Genomic DNA, 27,839 nt, shown 5'->3' on the forward strand with positions numbered 1-27,839 from the left:
TCCTGCATTTTAGTGCTTCAGCCCTAAGAATGGTCCAAGAAAGCTTTTTTACCCACATGTACCCTACAAATAGTATCATGTTTTGGGGTCACCATGGTGTCACAAAAAAGTTAAGGAAGCTCTGGAATAGAATTTATAAATATCCGTCTTGGTGTGTGATGCAAGAAATTAACCAAAGGCTAGGAAGAGTAGAACGCACTATATTTTCCATTTGTCCTGGACCTGACACTTCTATTATTGAAGTTTAAAATGGTACTTGAGTTTTAGGGAAGCCACGTCAGACTGTTAACTAACACCGAGTCTTGCAGATAATGAAGTCTTCTAACAAAACCATAGATTCTTTCAAAAATTATTTTTAGTTTACTCATTTCTCCAAAGAAGACACAGATGACAAGTAAGCACACAAAAAGATGCTCAACATCACTAATTATTGGAGAAATGCAAATCAAAACTACAGTAAGATATCACCTAACACCAGTCAGCCATCATCAAAAATTCCATAAATGATATATGCTGGAGAGGGTGTGGAGAAAAGGGCATCCTTGTACACTGTTTGGTAGGAATATAAATTGTTGTAGCCACTATGGAGAACAGTATGGAGGTTCCTCAGAAAACTAAAAATAAAATTACTATATGTTCCAGCAATCCCACTCTTGGTAATACATCCAGAATTATGCCATAATTCAAAAAATACATGCACCCTGATATTCACAGCAGTGCTATTCACAATAGTTAAAACATGGAAGCAAAGGTCCATTGACAGAGGAATGGCTAAAGATGTGGTACATCTTTATCCATTCAATGGAATATTACTCAGTCATGAAAAAGAATGAAATCATGCCACTTTCAGCAACATGGAGGCAACAAGAGTATCATACTAAGTGAAGTAAGTCAGAAAGAGAAAGACAAATACCGTATGAGATTACTTGTATGTGGAATCTAAGATATGAAATAAATGAACCTAGCAACAAAACATAAACAGACTCACAGACACAGAGAACAAACCTGTGGTTGCTAAGGGGTAGGTGGGAACAGAGAGGGATGGCTGGATTGGGAGTTTGGTGTTGGCGGATACAAATTATCACACCAAGAATGGGCAAACAACAAGGTCCTACTGTCCAGCACAGGGAACTATACTCAGTGTCTTGTGATCAACCACAGTGGAAAAGAATATAGAAAAAGAACGAATATATGTGTATAACTGAGCCACCATGCTGTACGGCAGAGATTGGCACTGCACTGTAAAGCAACTATCAGTTCAGTTCAGTTCAGATCAGTCGCTCAGTCGTGTCCGACTCATTGCGACCCCATGAATCCCAGCACGCCAGGCCTCCCGGTCCATCACCAACTCCTGGAGTTCACTCAGACTCACGTCCATCGAGTCGGTGATGCCATCCAGCCATCTCATCCTCTGTCGTCCCCTTCTCCTCCTGCCCCCAATCCCTCCCAGCATCAGAGTCTTTTCCAATGAGTCAACTCTTCGCATGAGGTGGCCAAAGTACTGGAGTTTCAGCTTTAGCATCATTCCTTCCAAAGAAATCCCAGGGCTGATCTCCTTCAGAATGGACTGGTTGGATCTCCTTGCAGTCCAAAGGACTCTCAAGAGTCTTCTCCAACACCACAGTTCAAAAGCATCAATTCTTCAGTGTTCAGCCTTCTTTACAGTTCCAACTCTCACATCCATACATGACCACTGGAAAAACCACAGCCTTGACTAGACAGACCTTTGTTGGCAAAGTAATGTCCCTGCTTTTGAATATGCTATCTAGGTTGGTCATAACTTTCCTTCCAAGGAGTAAGCGTCTTTTAATTTCATGGCTGCAATCACCATCTGCAGTGATTTTGGAGCCCAAAAAAATAAAGTCTGACACTGCTATACTTCAATTTAAAAAAATATTTATATATTTTTGGGGGGTCTACTTATTCTGTGCATTATTCTAGGTACCAGGAACATTGCTTTGAACAAATCAATGAGATTCCTCCCATTTTAAAATAATAATAAAACCTTAAATAAAGTCAACATTATCTATAATTTGAATTTTAAAAATAAAGAAATAAAAGGGCTCCCAAATTTCTGCCCTAGCACATGCCTGGTCAGGAAGATAAATATCAGAGTTCAAATGGAATGGGAAGAAATTACTTTTAAAAAGAATCACCCGGTATTTTTCCTTTTCATTTAATGTAAATAAATGCAGAGGAGTGCACACTAGGCTACCTGACATGGCTGCTATTCCTCCAGCTACCCACCGTAACATACACCATCCATCCCTGGCTCCACCAGCCGCATCTCTGTAATTCTCAAATAATGCACACAAGTTGGGGGACGCTCTTTCTCCAGGCAACTATGAGTGGTTTTTGGGAAAGAACGAAACAGAACTGAGGCTGACAACCTGTCTTTATTTCACTCTTGGTGATGTGATTCTTGTGTACCTTTGTATATGGTGTTGTGATGGGTAAGTGGGTTGTGACACGGTGACAAACTCCAAAATCTCAGTGGCTTAAAGCACACATTTTACTTACTTCTTGTTCAAGTTCTATTTCTATTGCAGTCTGAAAGCAGGTCTCTGGTTCTGATAACCCCTGGGTGGGGTGGGGTGGGAGGGGTGAGGGGGGTGGCCCAAGGGGCCACGTGGCTGCCATCTTAAAAACTGTCAATCACCAAGCTGGAGGAAAACCAGATGTGGTGGCAGAGATGCTGCCCTGTGGAGCTTTCGCTTTGTGTAGCAGGGAAATGAGCTGCCACACCTAATTCCAAGTGCACAGGAAATACAGCCTTAGCATGTGCTGATGGAGAGACAGCCTGGAATCTGCAAACCACCATTCTGATTACCACAGGAGCACAGCTCACTATCTTCTCTCCCAAAGCAATATGACTTTCAGGTGTTCAGAATCCGACTTTGACGTTTATGCTAATATGATCAATTGCTACAATCTATAATAGTGCATTACATTTAGGCAATCCTTACATTATCTGGCAGATGTCATCATCAATCTTGAATATATTCTTTAATTACACATTTCACTTTTTCAGTGTCATCAAAGTAAATCTCTATTATACTTTTGTAATAGAGTGATATTCATGTAAATGGACTGTAGCCTACCAGACTCCTCTGTCCATAGGATTCTCCAGGTAGGAATACTGGAGTGGGTTGCCATGCCCTCCTCTAGGGGATCATCCCAACCCAGGGATTGAACCTGTGTCTCTTAGGTCTCCAACATTAGCAGGTGGGTTCTTTACCTCTACTGCCACCTAGGTCTCTGAGGGGTATGAATAAGTCCAGAATCATGCAGGCTTTTCACCTAGGGTTGGAATGTTCTCAACTGCTAAAATGACTTTAATTAACTATGATAAAAAATTATTAAGTAATCTTTGGAATTTTTCTTATATACCTTCAGCTATAATCCATCTTATGCACGTTTTTATGAGAAAAAATGTGAGACATTCATGGTTTTTCAATGAATGAGGTTGTAGGGATTACTCAACTGTGAAAGATTAGGGTTGGCAGGAACATGACAGTCACAAGCATTTTTGTGAACTCTCCTCCTCAGTGTTGTATACAGTTCGCTGGAGTCCTTATAAACGGAACCACTGTCTGGAACTCGGTTTGTGAAGAAGGGTCTGGCTAATAGGCTATTCTAGCTTTTCTTTCTTTTACAAAAATTGTGTTGCAAATAACACTGTATTTTCTTTATACCATTCACCTCCAAAGAACCCGATTTTGGTCTCCCTTCCATGGTTTCCTATAGGCTTTCTGGCTGACGCTGGTTTTATTTGTGTTGATTCTCTATCGCTTGCACCTTTGATTGCAGTGAATACTTTTCTCTTCTTCTTTAATGCAGAAGGCTGCACTATGCACTCTCCTCTGTTACTTGAATGAATTCCAAACAGTCTTTCAGCACTCCCACACGGCAATGACAATAAAAGTAGTCAGTAACTGTTGATGAGAGTTTTGTGTCTTCTGCATCGAATAACGGGATTGAATTGGGAGGAACAAAAGCGGGGCCCCCATGCTCCTTTGTGTTCTCAGAGAGCTTACAGGAAGCACAGGTAGAGTTTGAGTCTGTTATTCTCCCTATTTAGCAAATGAGATGCAAGACCCAACCTGATAAAAATTAACAAGATGATTCGACAACCTGAATCTTTAGATGACTAGTAAGTATTATCTCTAACTGATAGGCTTGGGGTTCTGTTTCTGAGATTATAGGGTGTTTAGATGTTCCAAATCTGAGTTAGTTGTAGATTTACCTATATTTGCATTCATTATTGCCAGAAAGATATCTCCATAAATTATCTATTGTTTACTATAAAATTTTTATAATTTTTCAAGGCTTGAGTTAGAAATACTTAAATGTTGGCAGCATAAACTGAATCTAATGGTTTGTTCAACTTACTTATTTATTGCCTCTTCCCTTAATTTTGATGCAACTTACAAAGATACTACAGTACTAAAAGAAAACTGTAATTGAGAAAATGAAGGATGTAAGAAAAATATGAATGAAAAATTAAGGCTGTGACAGCCATTAAAACCACGAATACACACACACAAAAGTGATCTTGGAGCCAGATCTCTTGTATTACTCTCTCTTGTATTACTAAGATCTGCAGCAAAATTGCAAAAATAATGAAACTTATTAAATCACACTACTCCCCTTAAAAATCATTATCCATTATATAATACTTAAAAGAAAAGGAGAGAGAGAAGTTCACAGTGTAGTCAGATTTTTCTGATCTTTTCCTTTGTGCTTTGCTATTTTTGTATTTTGATGAAGAAATTCTTCCAAGGTCATGAGAATAATCTCTCTATGTCTGCTTCTAAAATGCTTAAAAGCTCTGCCTTTCATACATAAGCCCTTGATTCAGTTTTTCCTTTAATGTTCTGAAATAGAGATTCACTTTTATTCTTTTTCTACATGGAAAAATCAGTTATTCCTAGTCATTCTAGCTGGGGCTTCCCTAGTGACTTGGCAGTAAAGAATCCTGCCAATGCACGAGGCTCAGGTTCGATCCCTAGGTCGGGGAGATCCCCTGATAGAGGAAATGGAAACCCACTCCAGTATTTTCCCACTCCAGTATTCTTGCCTTGGAAATCCCATGGACACAGGAACCTGGCCAGCTACGGTCCCTGGAGTTGCAGAGTCGGACATGACTGAGTGACTGAGCACACATGCATTCTGGTTGAGGGAAAATTTAGTGGGAATATGAAATGACCACTGTGGCCAGACTGAGACAATTCAGTTTCAAAATCTGGATTCCAGCTGCAGTGAAGCGTGGAGAATGCTGAGCTGGAATCCTGGCGGGGACTTGGTAGCTCATAACTATTGCCTCGACTCAGAACTTGGGCTTTTATCCATTCCAGCGCCATCACACAGAATAAAGCTTACTCATTTGGGCTTCACTAATTCGGACATTGTTAGCATTCAGTTACTCTGTTCAAGTTTAACTTTACCAGGAATAAAAACTGAGACGGCAAACAAGCTTAGGTGTATAAAGGAGAATGTGTGCAGGAACTATACTCTCTTCAAGGACTGCAGAAGAACTTATTTATAATGTTATGTTTAAATATATGCTTAAGTCAGATCATCTCTTAGGAATTTCTACTAAGCAATCATTATGTTACTGCTGCTGCTGCGTCGCTTCAGTCGTGTCCGACTCTGTGTGACCCCATAGACGGCAGCCCACCAGGCTTCCCGTCCCTGGCATTCTCCAGGCAAGAACACTGGAGTGGGTTGCCATTTCCTTCTCCAATGCATGAAAGTGAAAAGTGTAAGTGAAGTCACTCAGTCATGTCCGACTCCTAGCGACCCCACGGACGGCAGCCCACCAGGCTCCTCCATCCGTGGGATTTTACAGGCAAGAGTACTGGAGTGGGGTGCCATTTCCTTCTCCAATGCATGAAAGTGAAAAGTGAAAATGAAGTCACTCAGTCGTTTCCAACTCTTAGCGACGCCTCGGACTACATACAGCCCACCAGGCTCCTCCGTCCATGGGATTCTCCAGGCAAGGGTACTGGAGTGGGGTGCCATTATAATTCTCTGCATTATGTTACTACACGTTGCTAAAAAGTAATAGTTTAAGGCTAATTTGAAGTAGCTTTTTTCCCAAAGAGTGGTATCATGTTTTTTAACAGAAACAAATGCACTGCCATACCGTTTAATGAGATTAATAAAATGGAAAATAATCCTTTAGTTACATTTTACTTCCCAAAGCTAAATGTTCATTTTTCTAATGCCCTGTTGGTAACCATGTTTACTCCAAGGAATTAATTTTGAGGAAGACAATTAAGATGAAACGGAAGTGTCAAAACTTGCCAAATCCTGTCTTTTACTCATCATTGACCCGTATTAGTTTTATTGATTTTATGTGCTATGTCTTTTTCTTATCTATTGTGTAACAGCAGTGCCCAATCTTTTTAGCACTAGGGGTCAGTTTTGTGAAAGACAGTTTTTTGACGGACTCAGGTGGGGAGAATAGTGTTGGAATGATTCAAGTGCATTAAATTTATTATGCACTTTATTTCTATTATTATCACATCAGCTCTACCTCGGATCATCAGGCATTAGATCCTGGAGGCTGGGGACCCCTGGAACAAATTACCCCAAAACTTACCAGGGTAGTATGAAACAACAAACGTTCGTCATCTCACACGGTTTCTGAGACTTGGGACTCTGGGTGGCACCCCTGGGTCCTGGCTCAACCGTCACTTAAGTCCCAGCTATGGGAAGACCCCCTCCCCAGCTTGCTTACCTGTTTGTTGGCAGCGGTGGTTCTTGCTGGCTGTGGGCTTCACTCCTCGTCCCAGGGGCCCCTCCTGAGTGTCCTCTCATGGGACTGTGACAGCCTGCTTCCCGGGAGGGAGGGAGCCAAGAGAGAAAATGTGTGAGCCCCTGAGATGGAAACCATGTCTCGGACTAAAACTCAAGGACATGCCATCACTCCTGCTGTGTTTTAGGGCCACAGCAACTGATCCTGGTACAGGGTGGGAGGGGACGGGGGATGGGCTAGTTAGCACGGGAAGAGAACTAGGAAGCAGGAAAGACTGGGAGCCGTTCCAGAGGCTCTGCTGTCACACTATATTATTTTTTTAAAAGAATATAGAAAAGACGGGGAAAGAAAAACACAAATATAGGGAGCAGGAGATGCTCACTCAAATAAAGTTTCAGAAATATCCCCAAATATATAAAAATAGTACACAGAGGAGTGGCTTTTACATAGACTGTTGGGTATTCTGTTATGCTTCTGACATGCTCTGGGGTCTTCTATTTCAAGCCATTGTTCTGTTGTGGCATCATCACTGTTCTGGTTTTGACTAGACCATTATAACATACTGCAATATCTGGTAGGAAAAAAAAAAACAAAACATAATAGAAAATATTAATTTTTAACAAGAACAAAATTCAATTAAACAAAACTGGCTTTTATAGTCATGCTGAAATAATTGAGTCTATCTTCCTCCCCATGCAAATTAATTTCAAAGAAGCGGCTATCAACAATTTATGAAAAATAAAAAATTATTTTAACAACTTGGAAAAGGAATGAAGGCTAATGAAGCTATACAATCATAGGGGAAATGAGGAGGGCAGAGGTGAACAATTGGGTCCCAAGGGCAAGGCAGCAGCTCTACGTCTGGGGAAAGGTGACACAGATATGCAGAACTTGCTGGTAATAAACAGTGGATGGTTGCAAGGTATTCAACAATATTTGAACCTTAATATAACGGCTTAGTAAATTTTTTTATGTCGTGTGGTTCTGATTTTTGCTATATTCCTGTCCACACAGAGTAACGTGGCGATGGTGGCCAACTGCAAAGCAATGATATTTGGTTTCTCTTTCTCCTGCCCACCGTCTCCCTTTACACCTGTATTATTCACCACGGATTAACTTCTATGACGACCCCAACCTCAGGGGTGTACTGCAATAGAAGCTAAGCTCTTGCTCGGGTGACGGTGCAGGAGGAGGAAGTAGGGGGGGTGGCTGGGGTGGGGAGGTCTTCCGTACTCGCCCTAAGAGGGTCTCTTCCATACCTGGACCCCAGCTTCCCTGAATTCTGTGCATCTGCGGGTCAAAGAATCTGGAGAACTGGGCACCAGGAGGACTAGCAGTCATGCCTCTAAGTGGTGTACTGCAACTTCCATTGGCCAGAATTCAGTCACATGACCCCAGGAGGTGCAACTAGAAAATGTACTAATGATATGTTTCTGGGAAGAAGCAGGCGGAGTTTGGTGAACACACTATGGTTCTGGCGAAGCAGCCCAAGGCTCTCTTTGGGCATGAGGATGTGTGTTCTGTTGAAACCCCATGCGCAAAACTCTAGCGTTCAGTCCTCCAATCTATCATTGCCTTGCACTTTATGCTTTTTATTGATTTATTTCTTGGCTGCACCATGAGGGACATGCAGGATTTTAGGTCCCTGGCCAGTGATCAAACTTGTGCCCTGTGCAGTGGATTCACAGATTCTTAACTGCAATTCTTAACCACTGGACCACCAGGGAAGTCCTCATGTACTTTATGCTTTGAAACAGCTATTCTTCAGTTCAGTTGGTCAGTCATGTCGGACTCTTTGCAACCCCATGAACTGCAGCCCGCCAGGCTTCCCTATCCATCACCAACTCCCAGAGCCTACTCAAACTCGTGTCCATGGCATCAGTGATGCCATCCATCCATCCCATCTTCTGTCGACCCCTTCTCCTCCTGCCTTCAATCTTTCCCAGCATCAGAGTCTTTTCCAAAGAGCCAGTTCTTTGCAACAGGTGGCCAAAGTATTGGCATTTCAGCTTCAGCATCAGTCCTCCCAATGTATATTCAGGACTGATTTCCTTTAGGATGGACTGGTTGGATCTCCTTGCTGTCCAAGGGACTCTCAGGAGTTCTCTCTAACACCACAGTTCAACAGCATCAATTCTTCTACACTCTGCTTTCTTTATAGTCCAACTCTCACATCCATACATGACTACTGGAAAAACCATAGCTTTGACTAGACGGACCTTTCTTGGCAAAGTAATGTCCCTGATTTTTAATATGCTGTCTAGGTTGGTCATAGCGTTTCTTCCAAGGAGCAAGCGTCTTTTAATTTAATGGCTGCAATCACCATCTGCAGTGATTTTGGAGCCCCCCAAAATAAAGTCTGTCACTGTTTTCATTGTTTGCCCATCTATTTGCCATGAAGTGATGGGACCAGATGCCATGATCTTAGTTTTCTGAATGTTGAGTTTTAAGCCAACTTTTTCACGTTCTTCTTTTCACTTTTATCAAGAGGCTCTTTAGTTCTTCTTCACTTTCTGCCGTAAGGGTGGTGTCATCTGTATATCTGAGGTTATTGATATTTCTCCTGGCAATCTTGGTTCCAGCTTGTGCTTCATCCAGTCCAGCGTTTCTCATGATGCACTCTGCATATAAGTTAAATAAGTAGGGTGACAGTATACATCCTTGACTTACTCCTTTCTGGATGAGGAACCAGTCTGTTGTTCCATGTCCAGTTCTAACTGTTGCCTCTTGACCTGCATACAGATTTTTCAGGAGGCAGGTCAGGTGGTCTGGTATTCCAATCTCTTGAAGAATTTTCCAGTTTGTTGTGATCTACACAGTCAAAGGCTTTGGAGTAGTCAGTAAAGCAGAAGTAGATGTTTTCCTGGAACACTTTTGCTTTTTCAATGATCCCCTGGATGTTGGCAATTTGATCTCTGGTTCCTCTGCCTTTTATAAATCCAGCTTGAACATCTGGAAGTTCATGGTTCAAGTACTGTTGAAATCTGGCTTGGAGAATTTTGAGCATTACTTTGCTAGCGTGTGAGATAAGTGCAATTGTGGTTTATGTACTTTATGCTTTGAAACAGCTATTCTTTGAATTGACAGAAATGAGAAGGGACTTTACTACCCAATGAGCTCTGAACTGAATGGCAGATGGTAGGTCTAAATGCAGACTGAGGACTAGTCTGGAGCTGTTGTGAGTAGCAGCTTTAAGAGCTGTCCTGCTCTTAAATGGCAGCGCTCACACTCCTGGAGATCAGTAAATGCACACTGAAGGAAACTCTTAAGTGGTAAAGTTCCTGTTTTAACTAGCTGATCCTAAAGTATGAGAAAGTGAAAGTCGCTCAGTTGTGTCTGACTCTGCGACTCCATGGACTATGCAGTCCATGAAATTCTCCAGGCCAGAATACTGGAGTGTGTAGCTTTTCTCTTCTCCAGGGGATCTTCCTGACCCAGGAATTGAACCAGAGTCTCCCGTATTGCAGGCGGATTCATTACCAACTGAGCTATCAGGGAAGCCCAACATATTTAAAATGATGGAAAGTTGTTTTAAATGCCTGCTTGTATGCAGGTGCGAATTCTTATCCACAGCACTTTTTATCAGTGCAATCAACATTTTTAAAAACCTATGAAGTAAAACAACCTGCACTTTAAAATGTTCATATATGTATTATGCATTATATATATTATATGTGTATTATATATATTATGCATATATATGTATTCATATATGTATTATATATGAACATTTTAAAGTGCAGATTGTTTTACTTCTTAGGTTTTTGGAACACATGTAAACCCATGGCTGATTCATATCAATATATGGCAAAAACCACTACAATACTGTAAAGTAATTAGCCTCCAACTAAAGTAAATAAATTTTAAAAATAAAAAAATTAAAATGTTCATATATAATACAATGAATTCAATAAACTGTCTCTTGAGACTGAAGAACAGAGAAAGGAAATGAAAAACTCTGATTTCTAATGCTGAGATTTCAAAATTAAAGCAGCAAAATAAAAGTTAAAACCTCAGATTCAACAGACTTGAACTATTTTCCCCCTTGACTGACTTGCTTTTGTTATTAAGTTTCCAATGACTCATGAAATCAAACATCATTCCTTTGCAATAATTTATTAAATTGGCTCCTTTCTAGTCCAGAGACATAGTTCAAGTCATTTGGTAGATTCCACAAGAGCAATTGGTGGCTGAAATTTTATGTAATGTTGAATTCAGGAACTGTACTAAGTTACTTCCTCTTGCTAACATATCTGATTTAAGACTTTCTCAATCCTTGGCTTAGGTAATTGAGGATTTCCCTTAGATTGAATTGATGGATTATTAACCTCCTACTTTCTCAACTGATTAAAAATAGTCCTGATTTGGTGTATAATTCCACCTATTACTTTTCCCCCTTTCTGTGCTCCCAAATTGCTGCTCCTTCAATTTTTTGCTTCAATTTATCATATAGTATCTGTAAGGAGCTTCATGGGTAGCTATGCTCATTAGAATCTTCTTTCCTTCCTTCCGCTGTTCCTTTCTTTCCTTTTGAACAGAAGGCATCAACTAGGGTGAATCAAGGCAGTGAATCTCTTGATCTGTTGACATGTTCATAATATCAGAAGTTATGGCATAAAGCAAATGACAGATATCCCAGAAAAGAGTGCTTTCACACAACTCTAACAGGAAAAAAGAATATTTGAAAATAGTTAGAGAATCTTAAATTTTTAATTAAAGGTAGTAGTGAGAAGAACAGCCAAGGAAAAGAAACACTTTCTGTAACAATTAACCATTCCATTCAGATTTTCCAGGCTGTAAGCTCCTGGAAAAGCAAGAGCTTTCAGTCTGCAATTGTAGGACTTTGTGTCTCTAGTCTGGCACAGTCACTCAACATGTGTTGCATGAATAAACTGATGAAATCAATGTGAATGGTGAGGTTTATTATGGCCTTGCTTGTTTCAAATACAACCACAATCTTTTCCATGTTGAGATATGAAAATCTGTACATAGCGTGCAAGAAGAAAATTATACAAATACTTTTAATACTGTGAATGGATTTTCTTTTTTTCTTTTTTTAAAGAAAGCAAACCCGACATTCTTATCAAGGTTTCCAGGGCCCAGTCCACTGGTTGACGTCTTCTGATCGGTGCTGATGGAAAAGTGTTTAATCACTTGGAAAATGTCTCCTTCTGATGAAAACAGTTTCATTTCTGAAGTCAATTTGCATTGACTGATGCAGAAAATTTTCAAAGGAAACAGAAGTGTGTTGGATTTCCTCCATCTTATTTAGAACTGTGTTGACAGAAGAACAGTGTAGGAAAGGCGAGGTCTCACTTGCCCTGTGAGGGGACACCCCCACAGGTTCACAAAGTCACCGGTTACTGTAGCTCCTTTTCTAGAGCACAGCCCACGGTGACACTTTGTTCCCATGTCTTCAGCTCCACACCCCACCCTGCCCCAGCCCGAGACTACAGATCCCCAGAGGCCAGGAGCAAGGTCCTTAATTCGAGTTGCTAGTGTCATGGCTGGCATATGGTATGCGCCCAAATTTTTAAGCAAAAAGTAACTTGGTGGCATAAAAGTAAAATTTGCTCTTAATCTTAAAGAAAAAAAAAAAACCTAGACCCCCTTACTCTCAGAGGTAATCCTGAGATCAACTTGGTTATTTGTCATAACTTTAAACAGTCCATCTAATAGCTCTTTGTAGACAGGCCCAGCTGTTTCCTTGTGTCTTGTCCTGTCTTCCCGTCCGATTGCTGTCAGTGAGTGCATGGGTAAGCAGACACCAGGACATATTTACTTGCCACTGAGTCTGCAATAGCACTGAGTCCAGGTGTTACACACCTGTGAATGAGGCAGCAATTCGATGGACATAAATTGACTAAACTGAAGGAGAAAGTTGGCTTCTCTTCCTTTAGTCTACTTTTAGGAAAATAAACATATGTGCATTCTTAACGTTATCTAAGAAGACGATTGCTTCTTGGCAGGAAAGCTATGACAAACCTAGACAGTGTGTTAAAAAGCAAAGACGTCACTTTGCCGACAAAGGTCCGTAAAGTCAAAGCTACGGTTTTTCCAGTAGTCATGTACGGATGTGAGGGTTGGACCATAAAGAAGGCAGAGCACCAAAGAATTGATGCTTTTGAACTGTGGTGCTGGAGAAGACTCTTGAGAGTCCCTTGGACTGCAAAGAGATCCAACCAGTCGATCCTAAAGGAAATCAACCCTGAATACTCACTGGAAGAACTGATGCTGAAGCTGAAGTTCCAATACTTTGGCCACCTGGTGTGAAGAGCCAGCTCACTGGAAAAGACGCTGATGCTGGGAACGATTGAAGGCAGAAGGAGAAGAGGGCAACAGAGGATAAGACGGTTGCATGGCATCACCAATTCAATGGATATGAACTTGGGCAAACTCCAGGAGATGGTGAGAGACAGGGAAGCCTGGCGTGCTGCATTCCATGGGGTTGCAAAGAGTCGGACATGACTTATTGACTGAAAAACAACAACAGCAACAACATTATCTAGTAATAGAAGGAGAGACTCTAAGCTAAAGCTTGTAGACCGTTGGCTGTCTGTGGCTCTCGGTCCTCGCTCTGTCGCGGCTGTTTTCCTCCCTCTCCTGCTGCCTGTAAGCTTATCTCTAGGGACTCCCCTGGTGTTCCAGCACTTACAACTTTGCCTTCCAGTGCAGGGCGTGCAGGTTTGATCCCTGGTTGGGGAGCTAAGATCCATGCCACACAACCAAAAAACCAAAACAAAATAGAAGCAATGTTGTAAGAAACTCAACAGAGACTTTGAAAATGGTCCCACATTAAAAAAAAAAAAAAAAAAGATTATTTCTAAAATCCTCAGTTTAGCCATTGCCCAATGGGGACCACTCACACGAGCCGCAGGGACTCCAATCTGTCCGCTTAACCCCCTCTCAGCCACCTCTGTGCCTGGGTAACCCCTCCTGCCCCGTCAGTGTCAGTCTTCTCTTCAAGGCCACTTCTTCCAGCAGGCCCTCTGTTATCCACTAGACTAGGCAGTGTGCGGTGCCTCCATTGCATCATGTCCCGAATGTGAGCTGTGTCTCATGATAACACACGTTATATAACTTACTGTCCACCTTCCCTCGGGGTCTCTAAGCTTTGTGAAAGCTGGGGATTTCCCCATCTTGCCCAGCCCTGTGTCTCCAGCACCTGCACTCAGTTTACAATGACTTCATTACATGGAACAAATGAATCATGTCTTCAACATGACATAGGAGCTGCCTCAAAGTAAATGAAATGCTAGACTGGGAGTTTGTAGAAATGGGTGCAAATCCTATTTCCAGTGTGGTGTTTTCTCAGGTTGGGCTTCCCAGGTGGCTCAGTGGTAAAGAATCTGCCTGCCAATGCAAGAGACTCAGGTTTGATCCCTGGATCAGGAAGATGCCCTGGAGGAGGAAATGGCAACCCACTCCAGTATTCTTGGCTGGGAAATCCCATGGACAGAGGACCCTGGTAGGCTATAGTCCACCGGGTTGCAAAAGAGCTGGACACGACTGAGTGACTGAGCATGCATGCACGCACAGTGTTCTCAGGTCAGTTACTTTCACTTGGTCCTGGTCTTCTAAGAAAGAAGGTAAAATAACTTATTTTAACAGTTTGCAGAGAGACTCTCGCACTATAACGTATAGAGCAGAGATTCTTTGGTCCCTTGAAGATGACTGTTACGCGTGCAACGTGGTTGCAAAGACCAAACAGCAGTCTTTCCATCAGGGCAGGACAAGGACTGTCCAGCAACTCTGCCTCCAGGGCTGCCCCGCCTGCCCTAAGTCCTCCAGAGCAGGTATCTATCTGCTGTTTTCCCAGAGTGCACACAAGACAGAACCGTTGCTCTTATTTTATTTATGAACTCCAGCCATTACTGCTCGGCGCCAGGACAACTGAAATGTACATTTATGGGTCCCTGTGATTCCCATCTAAAGCCTAATGAAGTGAGTCGAAAGTGAGGCCAAAGTCACCATTCATTATTTATCATGCGGATCCAATTTCCAAAAAGACGAGGTGATTTAGAGTAACATGTGAAACAGGCTGTTTAAATTATACCCTGAGAACAGGAAAGACGAGATGCTCTTGGAGGACACTGGAGCCACCGATGGTGGGGTTAGGGCTCAAGCACGAGGGGCACTGACTACAGGCTGTTGATCAGAAGTATTTCATTCCTCGATTTTCTTGCGTTTATCTTATAGATTTAAGAATATTTCTTTTTATTTATTTACTTGGTTGCGCCAGGTCTTATTTGTGGCATGTGGGACCTTAGTTCTCCAACCAAGGATTGAACCCAGGCATTGGGAACTCAGAGTCTGAACCACTGGACCACCAGGGAAGTTCCAAGAATATTTCTTTTTCGATGTCAAACAACAACAACAACAAAATTAAAAGTACCTCCCAGTTCCTGACCTGTAGGTCAATGCAGAAGAACTGGTGTTTCTTCTTAGGTTCCCTCCTTTCTAATTACTCACATCTTGGTTCAATAATTAAAATCTATCTGATGGCTAAATCTCTTGATGGGACAATACAGGTAATGGAAGCTCAGTCATATCTAATTGGTAAGAATAACAGACAGCTCAGCCAATATGTCTGTGGTTGTAGGTACTCAGGAAAGGGCTTATTCCCAGAGTCCATGCCCCACCACGAGTGTGAGTGTTCATCAGTCAGCTTCTGTCCTCAAAACTGCCCAGTCTCTGTAGATAGGATTTGTGCTAAAGATTTCTGTTTTCTTTTTGTTGTTGTTTGTTGTTCAGTCGCTCTTTGGGACCCCAGGGACTGCAGCATGCCAGGCTTCCCTGTTCTTCACTATCTCCTGGAGTTTACTCAAACTCATGTCCATTGAGTCAGTCATGCCATCAAACCATCTCATCCTCTGCCGCCTCCTTCTCCTTCTGCCCTCAGTCTTTCCCAGCATCAGAGTATTTTCCAAGGAGTCAGTTCTTCACATCAGGTGGCCAAAGTCTTTGTTTTTAAAATGCAGGAAGAGAAAATCTTGTAGGCTTTTTACCTTAACCTATCTAATGGAGCCTATTAAATCATCCTCTTGGCTATGTTCCTCAGTTTTATTTTGCTGACTTCACCCTGTCTTCCTAGTTTCCACCTCTTAACATTTGGCTCTTTAAAAAGACTTAATAATAATAGCCACAAAGCCAGAAACAACCAAGAAACCACACCCTTGCTTTCAGACAACACATAAATCATCCCAAACAGGTCTCTATCCTGAGAACTTCCCCAGATGTAGATTTTACAATTCCCTCTGTATTTTTATTTGAGTCACAAAACCCAAAGTTTGTATATTTTATCATTCGAAAAGAAATCTGTATCCGAAGTGTGAAATTAACGGCTTTTGTTGTCACTTATCATCTCTGGCAACAGAATTATTAATATCACCTCAAGACAGTAGCTATCTGTATTTTACTCAGGTGAGCTACTTGTAAACCAAAGAATTCCGGTCTTAAAAAATTTTTTTCCATTTATTAACTAACTTATTCTGTTTTGTCATAGGAACATTTTATGTCATATCAGTGGGATTCCATTTACGGGATGGATGTGAGGAAGGAGCACTCGGTTTTAAAACAAATCGTTAAAAAAATAAGTTAACCCCAATAAAAGTTTTCAATAAATAAAATAAAAACAAATTAACTTATATATAGTACCTATTAAACATTCACTTTATATTCAGCTATTCATGAACATAAATCCCCAAATTAGATCATAATTCATAAAACTAGATACTCTGTCAGGTGAACAAAACCCATATTGTTCACAGAAGCTTGAACCTAAAACATTAACTAGACAAATATGGCATATAATAAGTAAGTTATTTCTCAAGTGTAGTAAAGTTGGGGCTAAAAGAGATGATTAAGTAGAACATGAATTTTTTAATTCTGATAATTATGTATTACTCTTAATAAGTGTAGAAAAAGTAATACCACGGTCCTGTGATATTACTGGTATCATTGTTTTGTACAAAGCTAAGCTTAACTTTATAAAAGTATATCATTTTAATGAAAAATACTAAAGCAATAATATATGTATGTGTGTGTTTATGTTCAGTCGCTCAGTCATGTCCGACTCTTTTGCAACCCCATGGACTGCAGCCCTCCAGACTCCTCTCTCCTTGGGATTTCCGAGGCAAAGATACTGGATAGGGTTTCCTCTTCCAGGGGATCTTCCTGACCCAGGAATCTAACCCGTGTCTCCTGCATCTCCCGCATTACGGGCAGATTCTTTACCAATGAATCCCTGGGAAGCCCACTCAGGCACCTCAGGTTCTGGTCAAAGCCCTAAGGCAAAAGCTGGTTTCTCCTCTGAGCTTAACTTGTCTGCTCAGTCTTTGACCTTAGGCTTCTTGACTTTCTTGTTACCCACAGGCACATTTATAGAAAGATCATAAAGGTATTCTACATGGTATTTTCAGTTGCTTTCATCAGCTCAGTTGGCCCTGCACCTAAATTGCCATTGTTATGTGGGAGATTCTATCTCCAAGCACAGGTAGTCCTGCTTGAAGATATACTGTACACACGAAAATCTAAACCAGACTGCCAAGTAATGGCTTACAGAGTTTCTTTAAATAATGGGTGCTGCCAGAGCCTTTAAAGAGTTTGTTTTACAGGTTATTAATTTAACTACTTACAGAGAGCCTGGAAGCAGCAAGACTTCAATGATTTGGAACCATAATAGTTGAAGAATAATCAAAATACATCCATAATCTGACCTATTGTAACCACCTCCACAACTGGAATTCTCGTCCATGAGGCTACCACAAGCCCCTGTCTGGATTTTTAAATTAGCCTTATCTAACTGGTCCTTGCTTTTATCTTTGTTCCTTTCCTTGTTGTTGTTGTTGTTCAGCTGCTAGTTCAGTTCAGTTCAGTCGCTCAGTCCTGTCCGACTCTTTGTGACCCCATGAACTGCAACACACCAGGCCTCCAGGTCCATCACCAACTCCCGGAATTCACCCAAACTCATGTCTATCGAGTCGGTGATACCATCCAGCCATCTCATCCTCTGTTGACCCCTTCTCCTCCTGCCCTCAATCCCTCCCAGCATCAGGGTCTTTTCAAATGAGTCAACTCTTCGCATGAGGTGGCCAAAGTACTGGAGTTTCAGCTTCAGCATCATTCCTTCCAAAGAACACCCAGGGCTGATCTCCTTTAGAATGGGCTGGTTGGATCTCCTTGCAGTCCAAGGGACTCTCAAGAGTCTTCTCCAACACCACAGTTCAAAAGCATCAATTCTTTGGCACTCAGCTTTCTTCACAGTCCAACTCTCACATCCATACATGACTACTGGAAAAACCATAGTCTTGACTAGATGGACCTTTGATGGCAAAGTAATGTCTCTGCTTTTGAATATGCTATCTAGGTTGGTCATAACTTTCCTTCCAAGGAGCAAGCGTCTTTTAATTTCATGGTTGCAGTCACCATCCGCAGTGATTTTGGAGCCCCCAAAAATAAAGTCTGACACTGTTTCCACTGTTTCCCCATCTATTTGCCATGAAGTGATAGGACTAGATGCCATGATGTTAGTTTTCTGAATGTTGAGCTTTAAGCCAACTTTTTCACTCTCCTCTTTCACTTTCATCAAGAGGCTCTTTAGTTCTTCTTTGCTTTCTGCCATAAGGGTGGTGTCATCTGCATATCTGAGGTTATTGATATTTGTCCCTGCTAAGTCATGTCCAATTCTTTGTGACTCCATGAAGTGCAACATGCCAGGCTTCCCTGTCCTTCACTATCTCCCGGAGTTTGCTCCAACTCACGTCCATTGAGTCAGTCATGCCATCCAACTATCTCATCCTCTGCCACCCTCTTCTCCTGCTGCCCTCAATCTTTCCCAGCATCAGGGTCTTTTTCAGTGAGTCAGCTCTTCACATCAGGTAGCCAAAATGTAGGAGCTTCAGCTTCAGCATAAGTCCTTCCAATGAATATTCAGGACTGATTTCCTTTAGGATTGACTGGTTTGATCTCCCTGCTGTCCATGGGACTCTGAAGAGTTTTCTCTGCTGCTGCTACTGCTGCTGCTGCTACATCACGTCAGTCGTGTCTGACTCTGTGCGACCCCATAGACGGAAGCCCACCAGGCTCCTCTGTCCCTGGGATTCTCCAGGCAACAACACTGGAGTGGGTTGCCATTTCCTTCTGCAATGCATGAAAGTGAAAAGTGAAAGTGAAGTCGCTCAGTCGTGTCCGACTCTTAGCAACCCCTTGGACTGCAGCCTACCAGGCTCCTCCATCCATGGGATTTTCCAGGCAAGAGTACTGGAGTGGGGTGCCATCGCCTTCTCCGAGAGTTTTCTCTAACACCACAGTTCGAAAGCATCAATCTTTCGGTGCTCAGCCTTCTTTATGGTCCAATTCTCACATCCATACGTGACTGCTGGAAAAACAATAGCTTAGACGATACAGACCTTTGTTGGAAAAGTGATGGTTCTGCTTTTTAATATGCTAAGTTTGTCATAGCTTTTTTTCCCAGGAGCAAGCATCTTTTAATTTCATAGCAGTCACCATCCGAAGTGATTTTGGAACCCAAGAAAAGAAAATCTGCCACTGTTTCCATTTTTTCCCCTTCTATTTGCCATGAAGTGATGGGACCAGATGCCGTGATCTTAGTTTTTTGAATGTTGAGTTTCAATTCCTTTCCTTACCAATCCCAGAAGCAGAAACTGTGATTCCGTATGGATATGGGTTGGAACAGGCCACCCCTTGGCACTGTTGAGGGCCCCTCATCTCATTCTAAAGCCACTGTCGTCACTTAGATCCTAATGCTCTCCCTCACTTTCTCAGCCAAAGCTCTCCTTCCTTCCTTGCTTTTTCCAAAACAAGCAGGAATGTTCTTGCCTCAGGGTCTCTGTAACCTATTTCCCTTTCAGCCTGAAGCCACCTCCACTCAGGCATCCACTATCTTTTTCCCTCAGCCCTTCAGGTCTTGTCCAGATATTATCTCCTCAGTGAGACTGTCTCAGACTCTTTAAAACTGCAGACTTCCCTCACTCCTGTCCACATTTCAAATTCCATTTCCCTTCATTTCTTTCCATAGCATTTTCTCTTCTACTGTCCCACTTAACGGGTTACCCTGATGGCACAGTGGAAAGGTGCATTCATTGGTTGTGCCTGCCAATGCAGGAGACACAAGAGATGCAGGTTCAATTCCTGGCGCAGGAAGATCCCCTGGAAAATGGAATGGCAACCCACTCCAGTAGTCTTGCCTGGAGAATCCCACGGACAGAAGAGCCTGGTGGGCTATAGTCCATGAAGTCAAAAAGAGTCAGACATGACTGAGCACACATACACGCACACACCACTTAACCAAATGAGTTATTCTTATACGCTCTTAAGATAATACTTGGCACCTAAGTGAAATACCAGCATTTGATAGCAATATATAACCATTTATATACCTTGTTTATTGTCAGACACCATGACGACTAGGATGTCTGCTCCTCTAGTTTATTGCTGTATCCCATAGTCTAGAAAAACGCCAAGCACATGATACAGGCTCCAGAAACTATTGAATGAATAGAAATAGCTATAAATATACAATAAAAGACCATAAAAAGTGATTTAGTTTGTTAAAAATCTTTTTTACATAGTTTCAGAAATAGAAGCCATCCCTAAGATGAAGTTCTCAAAGACCATTCCCCCCACCCCCAAAAAATGGAATTCAAATTCAAATTTCAAAACTCCTTGCAATATGCCAAAAGATACAATTATCTAAAAGACGTCATGTGAAATGCTGGGCTGGATGAAGCACAAGCTGGAATCAAGATTGCTAGAAGAAATATCAATAACCTCAGATATACAGATGACACCACCCTTATGGCAGAAAGCAAAGAAAAACTAAAGAGCCTCTTGATAAAAGTGAAAGAGGAGAGTGAAAAAGTTGGCTTAAATCTCAACATTCAGAAAACTAAGATCATGGCATCCAGTCCCATCACTTCATGGCAAATAGATGGGAAAACAATGGCAACAGAGACAGAATTTATTTTGGGGCGCTCCAGAATACTGCAGATGGTGACTGCAACCATGAAATTAAAAGACACTTGTTCCTTGGAAGAAAAGCTTTGAGTAATCTAGACAGCATATTAAAAATCAGAGACATTACTTTGCCAACAAAGGTCTGTCTAGTCAAAGCTATGGTTTTTCCAGCAGTTATGTATGGATGTGAGAGCTGGACTATAAAGAAAGCTGAGTGCTTTCTTTATAAAGAATTGATGCTTTTGAACTGTGGTGTTGGAGAAGACTCTTGAGAGTCCCTTGGACTGCAAGGAGATCCAACCAGTCAATCCTAAGGGAAATCAGTCCTGAATATTCATTGGAAAGACTGATGCTGAAGCTGAAACTCCAATACTTTAGCCACCTGATGCGAAGAACAGAGTCATTGGAAAAGACCTTGATGCTGGAAAAGACTGAAGGTGGGAGGAGAAGACGGTGGATGAAATGTTTGGATGGCATCACTGACATGATGGACATGAGTTTGAATAGGCTCCAGGAGTTGATGATGGGCAGGGAAGCCTGGCTGTGCTGCAGTCCATGGGGTCGGAAAGAGTTGGGACACGAATGAGGGACTGAACCAAACTGATCTAAAAGACAGTATTTTTTTCCTGCAAAACGATCTATTTAGCATTGTTCCTGATCAGTAACTACAAGAATGCCACACTTCACTCTCAGTTTACATACAGGCCTAGTGGCTCAGGATGGTAAAGATTCTACCCGAAATGAGGGAAACCCAGGTTCAATCCCTGGGTCGGGAAGATCCCTTGGAAAAGGGAGTGGCAACCCACTCACTCCAGTATTCTTGCCTGGAGAATCCCATGGACAGAGGAGCCTGGCAAGCTATAGTTCATGGAATCGCAAAGAGTAGGATACGACTGAGCAACTAACACTTTCACTTCACTTTCACCACAATAACACCCATGTATGCCATGTATCCCCACAAGTGAAAAATTATACAACCAAAGTTCTAAATGACAGTATTTTGAGTTGTTGTGAAGATCAGCGCTCTTGGCCCACATTTCCCAGGGTGGCTGTTCAAGTAGTCATTAACATAGAGACACACTTTTAAGTAAAGAGAAAATCTCCTGTTCATTGTTGTTAGAGAATAATTGAAAGGATGATATTTCCAGGCATCAGCAAGGTGGGGAATGACATCATTGGAAAACATAAGGCTTATAATTACCAGATATCTTCTCTCAATCCAGGCTTTCCTGGTGACTCAGTGGTAAAGAGTCCGTATGCCAATGCAGGAGATATGGGTTCAATCCCTGGGTCAGGAAGATCCCCTGAAGAAGGAAATGACAAGTCACTCCAGTATCCTTACCTGGAAAATCCCATAAGACAGAGGACCCTGGTGGGCTACAGTCCATGGGGTCACAAAGAGTCAGACAGGAGTGAGCAACTAAGTGCGCACGCACGCAAACATACCAACACTCAATCCAGCCTCTAATTCCTGGATCATTAAGGGTGCCACTCTGCGTATACTGAGCCTCCACCTCAATTTCATTTGTGTGCAACTTTGCTTATCTCCTCTGCAGTGTATGAAATGGCTTCTAAGCATAGTCCATTACTAAAAACAGACCAATCTTATTGTAACTAATCAAAACCATTCAGAAGAGGGTGCAAAGCGCTTCTTTGTTGTTCCCATTAAGTGCCTTTGGGGCTGCAGGTTGGACGAGCAGGAGAATGTCCCCCTTCCTCCTGGGTGTCTTTCTCCTGGTCCATACCTCTTCACGTCTCTGCAGAGACCCTGTTTATCCAGCTACACCCACTGTGGCATGGCCAGAGAGATTAGGTGAACTGCATCGCCCAGAATCTCAGTTCATTAATATGGAGACCTGATACCTTCAGGACAAACCAGGATCTGTCTTGGTAAAATGGCTGGCCATTGGCTCTGCGTTCTGAAAATATTCAGGAAAAAAATTCCAGAAGTTTCTAAAAAGCAAAACTTGAATTTGTCTAGTTAATGGGATCTGTTTAAATAACACTTATAATGTATTTACAATTATTTACATAGCATTTACACTGCATTAGGTATTACAAGCAATCTAGAGAAGGCAATGGCACCCCACTCCAGTACTCTTGCCTGGAAAATCCCATGGGCAGAGGAGCCTGGTAGGCTGCAGTCCATGGGGTCGCTAAGAGTTGGACACGACTGAGTGACTTCACTTTCACTTTTCACTTTTCATGCATTGGAGAAGGAAATGGCAACCCACTCCAGTGTTCTTGCCTGGAGAATCCCAGGGACGGGGGAGCCCGGTGGGCTGCCGTCTATGGGGTCACACAGAGTCGGACACGACTGAAGTGACTTAGCAGCAGCAGCAGCAGAGATGATTTAAAAAAATAAAGGAAGATGTGCAAGGTTGGGCTTCCCAGGTGGCTCAGTGGTAGAGAATCTGCCTACCAAGGCAAGAGATGCAGGAGACCTAGGTTCCATCCCTGTGTCAGGAAAATCCCTTGGAGGAAGAAATGGCAACCCATTGCAGTATTCTTGACTGGGAAATCCCATGGATGGAGGAGCCTGGCAGGCTACAGTTTACGGGGTCGCAAAGAGTTGGATAGGACTATATATGCACGTGTAGAGGTTTTATGCAAATATACACCATTTCACATAAGGGACTCGAGCATCTTTGGATTTTGGTCCCAGGGGTCCTGAAACCACTCCCTCAGATACGGATGGACGACTGTACTGCTAATTTGTCAAACCATGACTGTGACACAACAGAGGTGGAGCAGAAAGAAACTCTGTCAGTAAGAGGCACAGAGAACCCACCTGTCATACATAAAGTAAGAGACTTGTCTAGTCACATTTCTAATTTCCCTTCAAGTATTAAAATTTCATGAAATTAAGGTATGAAATTCACGGAAGAAAGATTGAAGTTCTCGGCAGAGTGTGGTTAAATGACATGGAAAAAGTCTTCAACACTGAAATTTGTCAAGGTAGTACAACAGTTTGTGCGTATAAACTTCCCAACTGTTGAGCACACAAGTAGTTTCCACTTATTATCTAGGAATTACAGCACTCCTTGTGGTCAGATAAAAATGTAGAACAGTGAACCCTCTTTCCCCTGACCCTACATAAGGGTGCAGTCACCTACCTCTAAAATACTTTCACAAAACACTTAGATCTTAAAAGGCGAAAAGGTGAAGATCTTTTAAGATCTTCTAATTCAAAATGATTAAAGCACGGGGGAGAAAAAGCACTCCCACCTCTACACACATTAAGTTGTATAAACACACTGAAACTCATAAAGGTTAGGGAAAACAAGTAAAGAACTTCATAGCTGAGATGAAGCGGGGGGCAGCATGTAGCTGTAGTTTCTAAGACTTTTTTATTTTTTAGTGACAGAAGTACCTGATATATTTTTTTTTCTTTTCTTTTTTTTTTATATTTTTCATTAGTTATAAAAATGATTGTATTATTTTTAATAATGGACTGTGCCTAGAAGCCTTTTTAGACATTTCAGGGCAGCTGCTGTTGTTCAGTTGCTAAGTTGTTCTGACTCTTTGTGACCCCACGGACTGCAGTATGCCAGGCTCCCATGTACTCCACTGTCTCCCAGAATTTGCTCAAATATATGTCCATTGAGTCGGTGATGCTATCTAACCATCTCATTCTCTGCCAGCCCCTTTACCTTTTGCCTTCAATCTTTCCCAGCATCAGGGTCTTTTCCAATGAGTGGAATCTTTGTATCAGGTGGTCACAGTATTGGAATTTAGGCTTCAGCAAGAATCATTCCAATGAATACTCAGGATTGACTTCCTTTAGGATTGACTGGTTTGATCTCCTCACTGTCCATGCATACAAATTGCACACAAATAAAGAAACTGAGGTATAGACTGCAGAGAGATTACCTTGAAAGATCTGACAATTAGAGGCTGGAGAGGGAGTAGATAACTGCTAATTCCAAATCTTTTACTTCCCAATTATGTCATAGTGCAGGGATTCCCAGATGGTGCTAGTGGTAAAGAACCCACCTGCCAATGGAGATGCAAGAGACTTACGTTTGATCCCTGAGTAGGGAAGAGCCCCTAGAGAAAGGCATGGCAACCTGTATTCTTGCCTGGAGAATCCCATGGCATGGAGAGCCTGGCAGGCAACATGCAACATGGGATTGCAAAGAGTTGGAAACAACTGAAGGGACTTAGCATGCACGCATGTCATACTGCATCTTGCTGATGCCTGGAAAGTTCACCTTTTCTTCAGTTACTTTCTAACAAGGATATTTTCTACTCCCGTACATAAATGCAGCATATCTTCTATCACACAACGATTCCAAATTTGCTTAAAACGTAGAGTGAACTTGTGAAACGAAGCATGTGTGAATTTGCTTTCACTCCCTGGCTCCCAGCACAGGCCCTGTGTGTCAGGCACTGCACGTACCCGGGAAGACAACGCCAGATGAATGGCCTGATGGGGGTGACAGACCACTGGGTAAGCAATGTCAAGGCTCAGCCCTACATGCCACGAGCAAATGCGGACGGGGGCTTGGAGAGCATGGGGCAAGGGCTGGAGTCTAAAGAGAATTGGAATATTCTGGAAGAACGGATGTATAAACTGATTCTGAAGGATGCTTGGGAGTTTGGTGGGAGATAGTTGGTTTTGAAACCAAGAGAGTGTTCTGAGTAAGGGAATAACTGCGTTATCATTATGATCCCAGAAAAAAAAAAAAAGAGAGAACTTGATTGTGGATGTAGCAGAGGCGGCCTTGCTACGGTCTTTGGAGTAAATTGAGAGGTTTGGGCTTAATTCTGAGAGCAAAAGGAGAAGCTGCTGAAGGGGTTCCAAACAAGAGTGTTAGGAGACAGAATGTGTTTCATTTACCACTTAAATAAACGGTCAAGTCAAAAGAGTCCTTCTGATTCGTGGAGTCTGAAAACAGCCCCGGCTCCCCGAGAGGCGGTATTCTATGGCATTCAATCTAAAAGTGCTTTTAAATAAGCATTTCTGCCTTCACAACACTGTAGGAGACCATTAACCTCATCAAATGGAAGCCCAGTGACAATAGTCTTTATTCCAGATGAGCACAACTCAGGAATTACCCATCTTTTTAAGCTTATTACAGAAACAGTATTCCATGCCGGGGGCGGGGGCAGGGGGGAGTATAGAGGCAGTATTTGACTTGGTTGTATTCCACATAAGAATAGAAATTTAAAAGTCTCAACCATCTATTAATGTCACAGGTCAACTTCAGAATTTCAGAACTGGAAGGGGTGTTCAAGATTCTTTGGTCCAACACCTTCATTTTAGAAGAAGTGAAGACTACACAGAGTATACAGAGTATTTCCTTGCAAGATAATCAGAAATGAGCAATTATTTAAGATATGGATTCTTTTTGAAAGACTTCAGCATAGCAAAATGGTAACTGAATTACTACGAATGGTAAGAGAAAAAAAGGAGTATGTTGATTTCCAATGCTGTTTTTAAGCCTCCGAAGCCCCTGGCCTCCTATTATTCACACCTTTCCGTGGCCTTTCCACAATGCACCAGACTGCAGCTTCTGGAGTCTTCTGTCTCTTTCTCTCCCTCTTTCCGTCCCTATTATTCCCTCTGGAGGAAGTCTGATGCCTTGTCTTGAGCAGCCTCGTGAGACGTGTCCCACAGTAGCCAGGGAGCCCTGCCTTTAGGCCTTGCGGGTGAACTTGGAGGCAGATTTCTCCAGGCAGAGCTAAGCCATGACTGCAGCCCCAGCTGACAGCCTGGCAACAACCTCAGGAGAGACCCTGAGCCAGGACCACCTAGCTGGGAGGAGGGTCTCAGAGTCAGTCTGGACTCCTGACTCAGAACTGTGTGAAACAGTCAGAGTTTGTTGTTTTAAAATTTGAAGGTAATTTGCTATGCAGTAAGAGATAACTTTGGGCTTCCCTGGTGGCTCACTGGTAAAGAAACTGCCTGCAATGCAGGAGCCTCGGCTGGATCCCTGGATTGGGAAGATCCCCTGGAGAAGGAATTGGCAAACCACTCTAGCCTGGAGAATCCCATGGACAGAGGAGCCTAGCAGGCTACAGTCTGTAGGATTAAAGAGTTGGAAATGACTGACTGACTAAAAAACAATTGCAACAGTATTCATTAAAAAAAAAAAAAAAAAAGAATTATACCCTCACACACTGAGACTAGCCTCATTCCTCTATCTGAACTTATATTTGCATATGTACTTGACCTCCATTACTCCTTTTGACCATGTGGTACTGCAATCACTATTGGGCAGATAAGAGCCCTAGGTTCAGAGAGGGTAACTGACCCTGACCTAAGCTGTGGACACACAGCTCATTTTCTAAGCAGAGCTGTGTCAATTCTGCTGAGGCAGCCTGGCTGCAAATGTTGCCAATAGGCATGTATTTTATACTTAGAGTTTCTTTTAAACATAGTTAGGGCTCAGAGGAACTGTGGGCTTTTACAGCTACACACCCACTGGTCAACTTCTAATTTTGTGTCCTTTCACACATATTTTAAGTTCTCTGTGCAAAACATACAGGGGATGACAGGGTCTTCTCTGAATACCATTTCTGCCCCAAACTCCTTCTGTTCACCTTAGCAAGTGATAAGGACCACTTTCAGTGTGCACACCTGCCTGTCTGTGCTCGTAATAGTACAAATAAACATTCCTATTTTCCTAATAATAAAAAACTGCGTCCTCTGACTGTGAAAAGGAGAGGACAGATGAAAGGTTTCGTTACTCCTGGTGGACCTTAGCTGCTGGTTTCAAATGGACTTATTCCCTCCTGTGACTGGAGTTAAGACCCCTTGAGGGTCACCTCCTCCAAGCCCAGACTCTGTCTAGGGAAGGCAGTTTTGTGGTGGAATCCTCCTCATTTGTAAATAGCCCAAGTGAGGTCTAGAAATCATCCTCTTCCAGCTTTCCAGTTATCTAAGTCATCGGTCCCCAATCTTTTGGGCGCCAGGGACTGATTTTGTAGAAGACAATTTTTCCACGGACTGGGGTGGGGAGAGGGATGATTTGGGAATGATCCAACCTAGATAGCATAGTAAAAAGCAGAGACATTACTTTGCCATCAAAGTTCTGTCTAGTCAAGGCTATGGTTTTTCCAGTAGTCATGTATGGATGTGAGAGTTGGACTG

The 27,839-nt window shown here is 42.3% G+C and overlaps 1 long non-coding RNA gene across 1 annotated transcript; it reads right to left on the reverse strand.

The window, feature by feature from the left end:
* Positions 1-5,944: 5,944 nt before the first annotated feature.
* On the reverse strand, positions 5,945-20,362 carry LOC139184492 (uncharacterized). The gene is made up of 3 exons (XR_011567982.1): positions 20,164-20,362; positions 7,191-7,334; positions 5,945-6,839 (listed from the first exon to the last, which is right to left on the reverse strand). It is a non-coding gene; the product is annotated as an uncharacterized lncRNA (long non-coding RNA).
* Between the last annotated feature and the right edge of the window lie 7,477 nt (positions 20,363-27,839).

Source organism: Bos indicus, chromosome 8, assembly GCF_029378745.1.
Source record: "Bos indicus isolate NIAB-ARS_2022 breed Sahiwal x Tharparkar chromosome 8, NIAB-ARS_B.indTharparkar_mat_pri_1.0, whole genome shotgun sequence".
Lineage (NCBI taxonomy): Eukaryota > Metazoa > Chordata > Mammalia > Artiodactyla > Bovidae > Bos > Bos indicus.